The sequence below is a fragment of the Triticum dicoccoides genome, chromosome 6A (assembly GCF_002162155.2).
Source record: "Triticum dicoccoides isolate Atlit2015 ecotype Zavitan chromosome 6A, WEW_v2.0, whole genome shotgun sequence".
NCBI classification, from domain to species: domain Eukaryota; kingdom Viridiplantae; phylum Streptophyta; class Magnoliopsida; order Poales; family Poaceae; genus Triticum; species Triticum dicoccoides.
The window spans coordinates 614,530,999-614,538,977 of NC_041390.1; the positions used below are offsets into that span (position 1 = coordinate 614,530,999).

At 41.8% G+C, this 7,979-nt stretch overlaps 1 pseudogene; it reads left to right on the top strand.

Annotated features, from left to right (window-relative positions):
- The first annotated feature begins 510 nt into the window (after nucleotides 1–510).
- On the top strand, nucleotides 511–4,319 carry LOC119318485 (annotated as a pseudogene).
- The last annotated feature ends 3,660 nt before the right edge of the window (nucleotides 4,320–7,979 follow it).

Consider the following 7,979-nt stretch of genomic DNA (forward strand, 5'->3'; position numbering starts at 1 on the left):
GGCTCGCGCGTGCGCATGCATGCATACAAGCTAGACGGCACAATCCGACGAAACCAAAATCCCGATCAAGACAAAGAGATTAATCTGTTCGCTAATTCAGATTGCGGCAATTCTTCGGTGCGGAGAGAGGCTGTATTTCAGGAGAACCAGTGAAAAATGATGACCTCATTTCAAAGTTAGCGTGACAACACAGTCTAATCAGATGGAACGCTTCAGCTTAACTTCTTTTTTCTCTAGAAATATTCTGAATTAATTTCATTTGATCTTTTACCCAGTCTATACTTGCTGTTATTCTCGATACATTAAGGAGACAACAACTAGCTAGAGAAGAAAACGGGGCATCGTTTTCTAAAAGACTATTTGGTCCGTAATAATTGTAAAATGCCAAAAGCAAGGAAAGCACTTCCTGACTTATACACAGAAAGGGTATTATCCCGTAGATATTATGGAGCGTACAAATGCTTGGCCTTGCTGACTCCTCTCGTTTATAGTGCATACAAGATAATTACCGAAGGAAGGAGCTACATACCAGGCAACAGCACAGGCAGGAATACGGGCTTCTCCTCAGAAATCAGAAACAGCAAATCAAAAGGTGCGTCATACATACCTTGCTTCAACATTTCTCTAGGCGATATTCAATGTTGCCACTTTTTGGAAGTGTTGTTGAACCTTGTATTTGCGGACACCAATTGTTTTGGATCTTATAGAACCCACAAACACCAAAATTGGATTGAGGTTCTGAAAAGATGAATTCAGAAAAAATAATGGAAGAAGGTAGAGAGAAAATTTACAATGGAGTTGAACATGTATTAAATGATACCAGTAGAGGTCTAGAGGATAGCCATAATAAATAAAATTGATTGGGATATGTTTATTGGTTTTGAGTGTAGAATATGAAATACTTAAAGCTTACATTTCTCTGATTCCCAGCGTCTTCAATGTTCCCTGTCCTTCTGTTGCTTCTGTTGCCATATGTACTCCAACCAGCATCAATAAGGGCATTAAGCAACAGGACTGATGTGGATTCCTTGCTGGCATTCAAGGCAAGCCTAAGAAACCAGCATGGTGTCCTAACTGCATGGAACACAACTACTGACTTCTGCCAGTGGCCAGGCATCGGTTGCAGCCTTAAGCACAATCAAAGGGTCATAGTGCTTAACCTCTCTTCGGAGGGCCTTGGTGGCACGATCGCACCTCCAATTGGGAACCTCTCCTTCTTGAGAATTCTAGACCTCAAGCGGAACAATCTGCAAGGTGAAATACCTTCATCCATTGGTTGCCTGTCTCGCCTACGATATCTTGATTTATCCAACAACTCACTTCATGGTGATGTAAATGCTGAATTGAAGAATTGCACCAGCCTTGAAAGAATAAACATTGGCTCAAACCGTTTGACTAGAGAAATTCCTGCTTGGCTTGGAGACTTGTCAAGTCTCAAGGTCATAAGCCTGGCCATAAACAACTTGACTGGAATCATCCCGTCATCACTTACCAATCTCTCGGCAGTGCAAAGAATCTACTTCACCGCAAACCAACTAGAGGGTACCATCCCTGAGGGCCTTGGCAAACTCGGTAGCCTCTTCTCAATACGCCTAGGAGTAAATCACCTCTCAGGCACCATCCCTACAGCTCTCTTCAACATTTCTTCTCTAATAGAATTTGGCGTGGAGGTAAATGAAGTAGGCGGCAAACTTCCCTCAGATTTAGGGAATCGCCTCCCGAACCTCGAGGTCCTACACCTTGGCGGTAACCACTTTACAGGAAACCTTCCAGCTTCTCTTGTCAATTCAACTGAGATATCTGAGCTAGATGTTGTCTACAACAACTTCACTGGAAGATTGCCTCCAGAAATTGGAATGCTCTGCCCAGACTACCTCAGTCTTGGAATAAATCAGTTCATGGCAAATAGTGTGCAGGACTGGGAGTTTATGACTTTGTTGACAAATTGCACACGCCTCCGAATATTTAACCTCCAATTCAACATGCTAGGTGGTGTGCTCCCTAGCTCAGTTGCCAAGTGACACCATAGGAAGGCTAAATAAACTACAAGTCCTGGAGTTAGAACATAACCTACTGACAGGGTTCTTGCCATCCTCCCTTGGGAACTTGACACAGCTACTATATCTGTACACAGATAACAACACGTTTGAGGGGACTCTTCCGGCAAGCCTCAGGAGCCTACAAGAGGTAACTATAGCAACATTTTCCAACAATAAGTTCACAGGTCCATTGCCAAAAGAGATTTTTAACCTATCGTCCCTGTCAGACACCCTAGATCTGTCAGGCAATTACTTTGTTGGTCCTCTTCCACCTGAAGTAGGCGACCTAACAAAGCTTGCATACTTATACTTATCCCGGAACAACTTATCAGGGCCCCTACCTAATGCACTCAGCAATTGCCAAAGCTTAACAGAAATCAGGTTGGACGATAACTCCTTCGATAGTAGCATCCCCTCATCTATAAGCAAAATGCGAGGTCTCATGTTGCTAAATCTTAATAAGAACACGCTTTCAGGTGTGATTCCTCAAGATTTAGCTCTAATGAGTGGCCTTCAAGAGTTTTACCTTGCACACAACAACTTGTCTGGTCATATCCCAGAAAACTTGGAAAATATGGCATCGATGTACCAGTTAGACCTGTCCTTCAACCATCTAGATGGCAAAGTTCCATCACGAGGAGTTTTTAGTAATGCATCTGGGTTTTCATTTGTTGGGAATTTGGGGCTTTGTGGTGGTATACTAGAGTTAGATTTGCCCCCATGCCAGCCGGAATCCGTGGGACATGGCTTGAGCAAACGCCATTTGACTATCATCCTAGTTACCACAATGGCAGGCATAATTCTGGCTTTGAGTTCGATGCTTGTTTTCTTCACAATGAGAAAGAAATCAAAAGCTCGGCCTACAACCACAGGAGGATTCCAGTTGATGGACAGTTACCCTAGAGTTACTTATGCTGAATTGGTCCAAGGAACAAGTGGCTTTGCAGTAGACAATTTGATTGGCAGAGGAAGGTACGGATCGGTGTACAAGTGTTGTTTGCTGCTCAAAAATATGATGACCACAGTAGCTGTAAAGGTTTTTGATCTACAACAGTCTGGCTCTTCCAGAAGCTTTCTAGCTGAGTGTGAGGCACTTAGTAAGATCCGACATCGTAATTTGATTAGTCTCATAACTTGTTGTTCAAGCAATGACTCAAACCAAAACGACTTCAAAGCCATTGTTTTCGAGTTCATGCCTAATGGGAGCCTAGATAGGTGGTTACACATGGATGTACATGTATCGCATCAACTGCAAGGCTTGACATTGATGCAGAGACTAAATATTGCAGTTGATATTGCTGATGCGATAGATTATTTACACAACAATTGTGAACCGCCAATAATTCATTGTGACTTGAAGCCAAGCAACATTCTTCTCAATGAGGATTTAGTTGCTCAAGTTGGGGACTTTGGCCTTGCAAAGATTCTTTCCGAACCAGCAGCTGACCAACTGATCAATTCAAAGAGCACAGTTGGAATAAGGGGAACAATTGGATACGTCGCTCCAGGTAGCTCAACTTTTCTCTAACATTACATACCACACAACATTAACTTATCATGTAAAATTACTAATTCTTGTCTATGCAATGTAGAATATGGCGAAGGTGGTCAAGTTTCTTCTTGTGGAGATGTGTACAGCTTCGGAACTGTCATCCTCGAGTTGTTTACAGGCATGGCACCTACTCATGACATGTTTAGAGACGGGTTGACCCTGCAGAAACATTTCGAGAATGCATTTCCAGGGATGCTAATGCAGATTGTTGATCCAGTCCTACTGTCCATTGAAGAAGCCAATGCTAATAGTTTGCAGGATGCAAACAACACAATGGAACATGCCATATTCTCTGTCATGAAGGTTGCGCTATCATGCAGCAAGCATGCACCGACAGAGAGAATGTGCATCAGAGATGCTGCTGCTACGATTCACAGGATAAGGGATGGTTATGTTAAAGCAAGACAAAATGAGGGGGTTGTTACAGCTGCATTTACCGCAAGGCATTTTGCTGAAACATCCAGGGCAGCCCCTTGAACTGGCTTCACACACGCACTCTTAATTAATGGCTTTGTAGTAGTTATATATTGCACTCGTATGGTTTTGATATGTTAGTTTCTGGCTGGTGATGTTCTCTTAGCTTGTTGATCTGCCGTTTGCAGCCTATCTGTCACTCTACCTTCAACAGTTAATATGGTTTGTATATTGGGATGCCCATCATGAACTGGTAATATCATTTGTATCGGCTACTATTTGTGCTAAATACAAATATTAGTGAATCCCTTCCATCTAAATGACTGCATGATATATTCGCTAATAACTCGATCGGACAAATCTGTACTTTGTTCCCAGGCGTTTAAGTGGTCAGTATATGATGGTAGATTTGTATAAATGAAGGGCAGATACAAGTTGAATATGCATATCTTACTTCTTTCTACTAGAAAAAAGAAAACTCTTTTACATGGAGAAAGGATATCCGGTACTCAGCATACTCCAGGCAGTCATTACAGTGCCATGTCACAAGCAATACTTGTCTTCAGTATCTTCTATCTGCTGTCCTTTAAAAATGCAACTATTTCCCCTGCTTTTTGGGAAGGGAACAGAGAGGCAGTGTTAAGTAAGCAGCGAGGAAATAACAACGCGATTGAGAAAAAGGAAGTGAACATTACTGAGTATAATAATAATAATAATAATAATAATAATAATAATAATAATAATAATAATAATAATAATAACTGCTACTGAGACATCAAATATATGCTGTGTACGCATCCTATAAGATGTAGTTCGGCTTTTGCCGCTTCAAAGCATAGTTTTAAATAGCGCGCTAAGCATCTTAGCGCCGGACCTCTTCCAAATGCTATAGCGTGCTATAGCGGAGCTATATTGCGCTATTTAAAATGTTTGTTCATTTGTTTGGACAAAACTCTCTTAGCGCAAGACCTTTTGTAAACGCTATAGCGTGCTATAGCGGAGCTATAGCGGGCTATTTAAAACAGTGCTTCAAAGTTTTGACCTTCTTCTTCTTCCTCCTCCAGCTCTGTAAAATATGACGATCAAAATGAAATGCCAAGACCAGAAACCAACAAGGCGTCCTTCATGTAAAAATACAATAACAAGCCATGATGCTTATTTTGGCTCTGCTATACTACTGGGAAGACTTCAACTCCTACTAGTCTCCCATTCAAGATACTGACAGAGTGAAAATCCTAGGTGCCCCAAACAATATATATAAGGTCTCTCCTATTTTACCATTCTTCATGGCAAGATCCAATTTCATTCATTATTGGTATCGTTCCCTTCTCCCTCAACCAAATACCACTGTTATTTGTGTGTGTCAAGCTTTAGGATCGATTTAGGCAGCCAAATTTTACGTATGCCCTGGATTACTCTCAGAAACCATGAATTATTTCATAGGGATTTGCACAATCAAAGTATTCTAGCCTCTACAAAGTTACTGCATATGGATTTCGAGGAATCAACTGGCGGATGTCAGCAGATAAAAGAGGGATGGACAAGAATCCCGCGCACACTTACGGACCCGATTAAGCCCGCAGACGAGCTGACAACCGCAGGCCAAATATCCCCGGCTGGCGGGGGTGGCCATTGCTGGACGGGAAGGGGGAGGCGAGGGGTGTGCGCTTGGGGTGGATTGGCATAAGAGCATTACTAGTAGAACCCTCAAACCCTCGAACCCTCACTAGCGTTTTAAGGGTCCAAAAATAATCTTTTTGTGCACTTTTACGGGTTGAAAAACAGGGGTAAAGATTAGAACTCTCAAATCCAACCCTTATAACGGAATATTCCCCATGAACGACGTTGTCGTTGCGCGCGGGAGGTCGACGGGGCGGCCGCCGGCGACGGGGGCGACTAGCAGCGGCGGTCGCGGGCGTGGGCGCAGGAGTTGGGAGGATTTTTCCCTCCCGCGCGAGTATAACCGCCAAATGAGGGTTGGGGTAGGTTTTGCTCCCCAACCCTTACTTTTGAGGATTGGGAGAGGGTTTGAGGGTTGGACCTTTAAAAAAAATGAGGGTTTGAGGGTTAAGGGGTTCTAGTCTACGGCTTTTTTTCGATGAAAACTGTAAAAAAAATAGTTATTTTTAAGGGTTTGAGGGTTTGAGGGCTCTACTAGTAATGCTCTAAGGTCGCAGAAAGCGAACGGACGCCGTGGTGGGCGGTAGACTGGTAGGATCCACAAAGGCCAGCCGCAGATAAGCAGTGGCGTGAAGTGTGGAGCGCATGGCAGGGTGGTTCCGGTCGAGTTCACCGGCGGCGGCTAGGAACGGGGGCGGACTAAGATGGAGTGGAAATAAAATACTCGTGCAGCCACTGGACTTTTTTTTTGAGGTGAGTTGTTTTTGTTTTTGTTTTCTTAGAAAGCCATTGGACTTGTTGGGCTCGTACAAAAGACTCACGACGTGCGCACTTCAGTTAAAAAAAAGCAGCGTCTATATCTCGCATTAGGCGAGACAAGAGGCAACTCTCGCTGAAGGTTTTTCTTTTTTTTTCTTGAGGGTTTTCCCTCCTCCTGCATCGTATTGGGCAGGTCCACTCCCGCGCGGGTAATGACTAAGGCTGGTCATAGTGGGGAGTAACATATACTAGTATCATGTATATAATATTAGTGTATGATATTACATCTATAGTGCATAGTATCATAAAGTAGTATCATAGGTGGTCTTATTTGTTGCTATGCATGACACATAGTAGCATAACATTTATTATGTTACGGTATCTACCTATGTTACTATGACCCTCTCTTTCTTCTTTAATTTCCTGCCACGTAAGTATGTTTGCGAGTCCCAAGTATATGATATTAATTATGTTATCCCCACTATAGCCAGCCTAAAAATAGAAGAGGAAATAGAAGAAGCAGGGGGTCGGTCCCTGGTGTCCAGCCAGATCAGCGGAGATGTTAGCCACTCCGCCCAGGTCTCTCTCGTGGTAAGCCGTAGGGACGCCGAAAGTGCCTTTCTGCTCATTCATTTGAGCTCGGGACGCGTCCTACTTGAGGCTATTCTAGCCAGGTTTTTTTGATTGTTTTTTTTCTAATTTTTTTTCATTCTTTCTGGCATTTTGATTCTTCGTTTTTTTCATTTTCATGTTTATTTTGTTTGTTTTACTTATGTTTTTTGGTTTACTTTGTTCTTTTAGATACTATGTTTCATATTTTGTAAATATGCCAACAACATTTTTTTAATACACGTCTAAATTTTTTTCAATAAAATTATATATTTCGGTAATACATGGTCAACATTTTTCTATACACATTTTTAACAATTTTCAAATACAAGATTAACATTTTTTGAATACATGGTCATACATTTTTAATATTTTTTAATGCTTAATTAATATTTTTAAATAAAAAATTGGTTCAAACTATTAATCACGTGTAAAGTTTGGTGATGAAACAAGTAAACATCCGAGCTATACAAAAATGAAAAAAATTGTGATTTCCAAATAGTGAATAATGCATCCACTATTCATCTTTCCAAAATCAAGATTTTATCATTTTTGTGTAACTCACATGGTTACTTATTTCAGCATCAAAATTTGCACATGTGTAATAGACATCCATATAAACATGTTGATTTATTTTCAGATTTTTTAAATTTAGAATAACATTTTGGCACTATTGAAAATACAATGTTCCAATGCACCCACCCTCCAAAGTGACTTTCTGTACTAGCTATTGTAGATGCCACATGAAAGCATAAAAGTTCATGACATGGAACGTCTTGCCACCCACCGCTAAAAGGATTTTCTAAATTAAGCTGAAGGTGCGTACAATGGAAACATCCACCCCTCATTTGCTTGTTGTAGTGCACCAATGCTTCCTCCCCTCAAGACGCGATCATGGGTCTCGTCTATGTGCTAGGAACTCCGGTTGAAAACCTTTGTGACTTGGAAGTGACGGCGCTTGGACAGGGAGTCATCCTCCCCCCCCC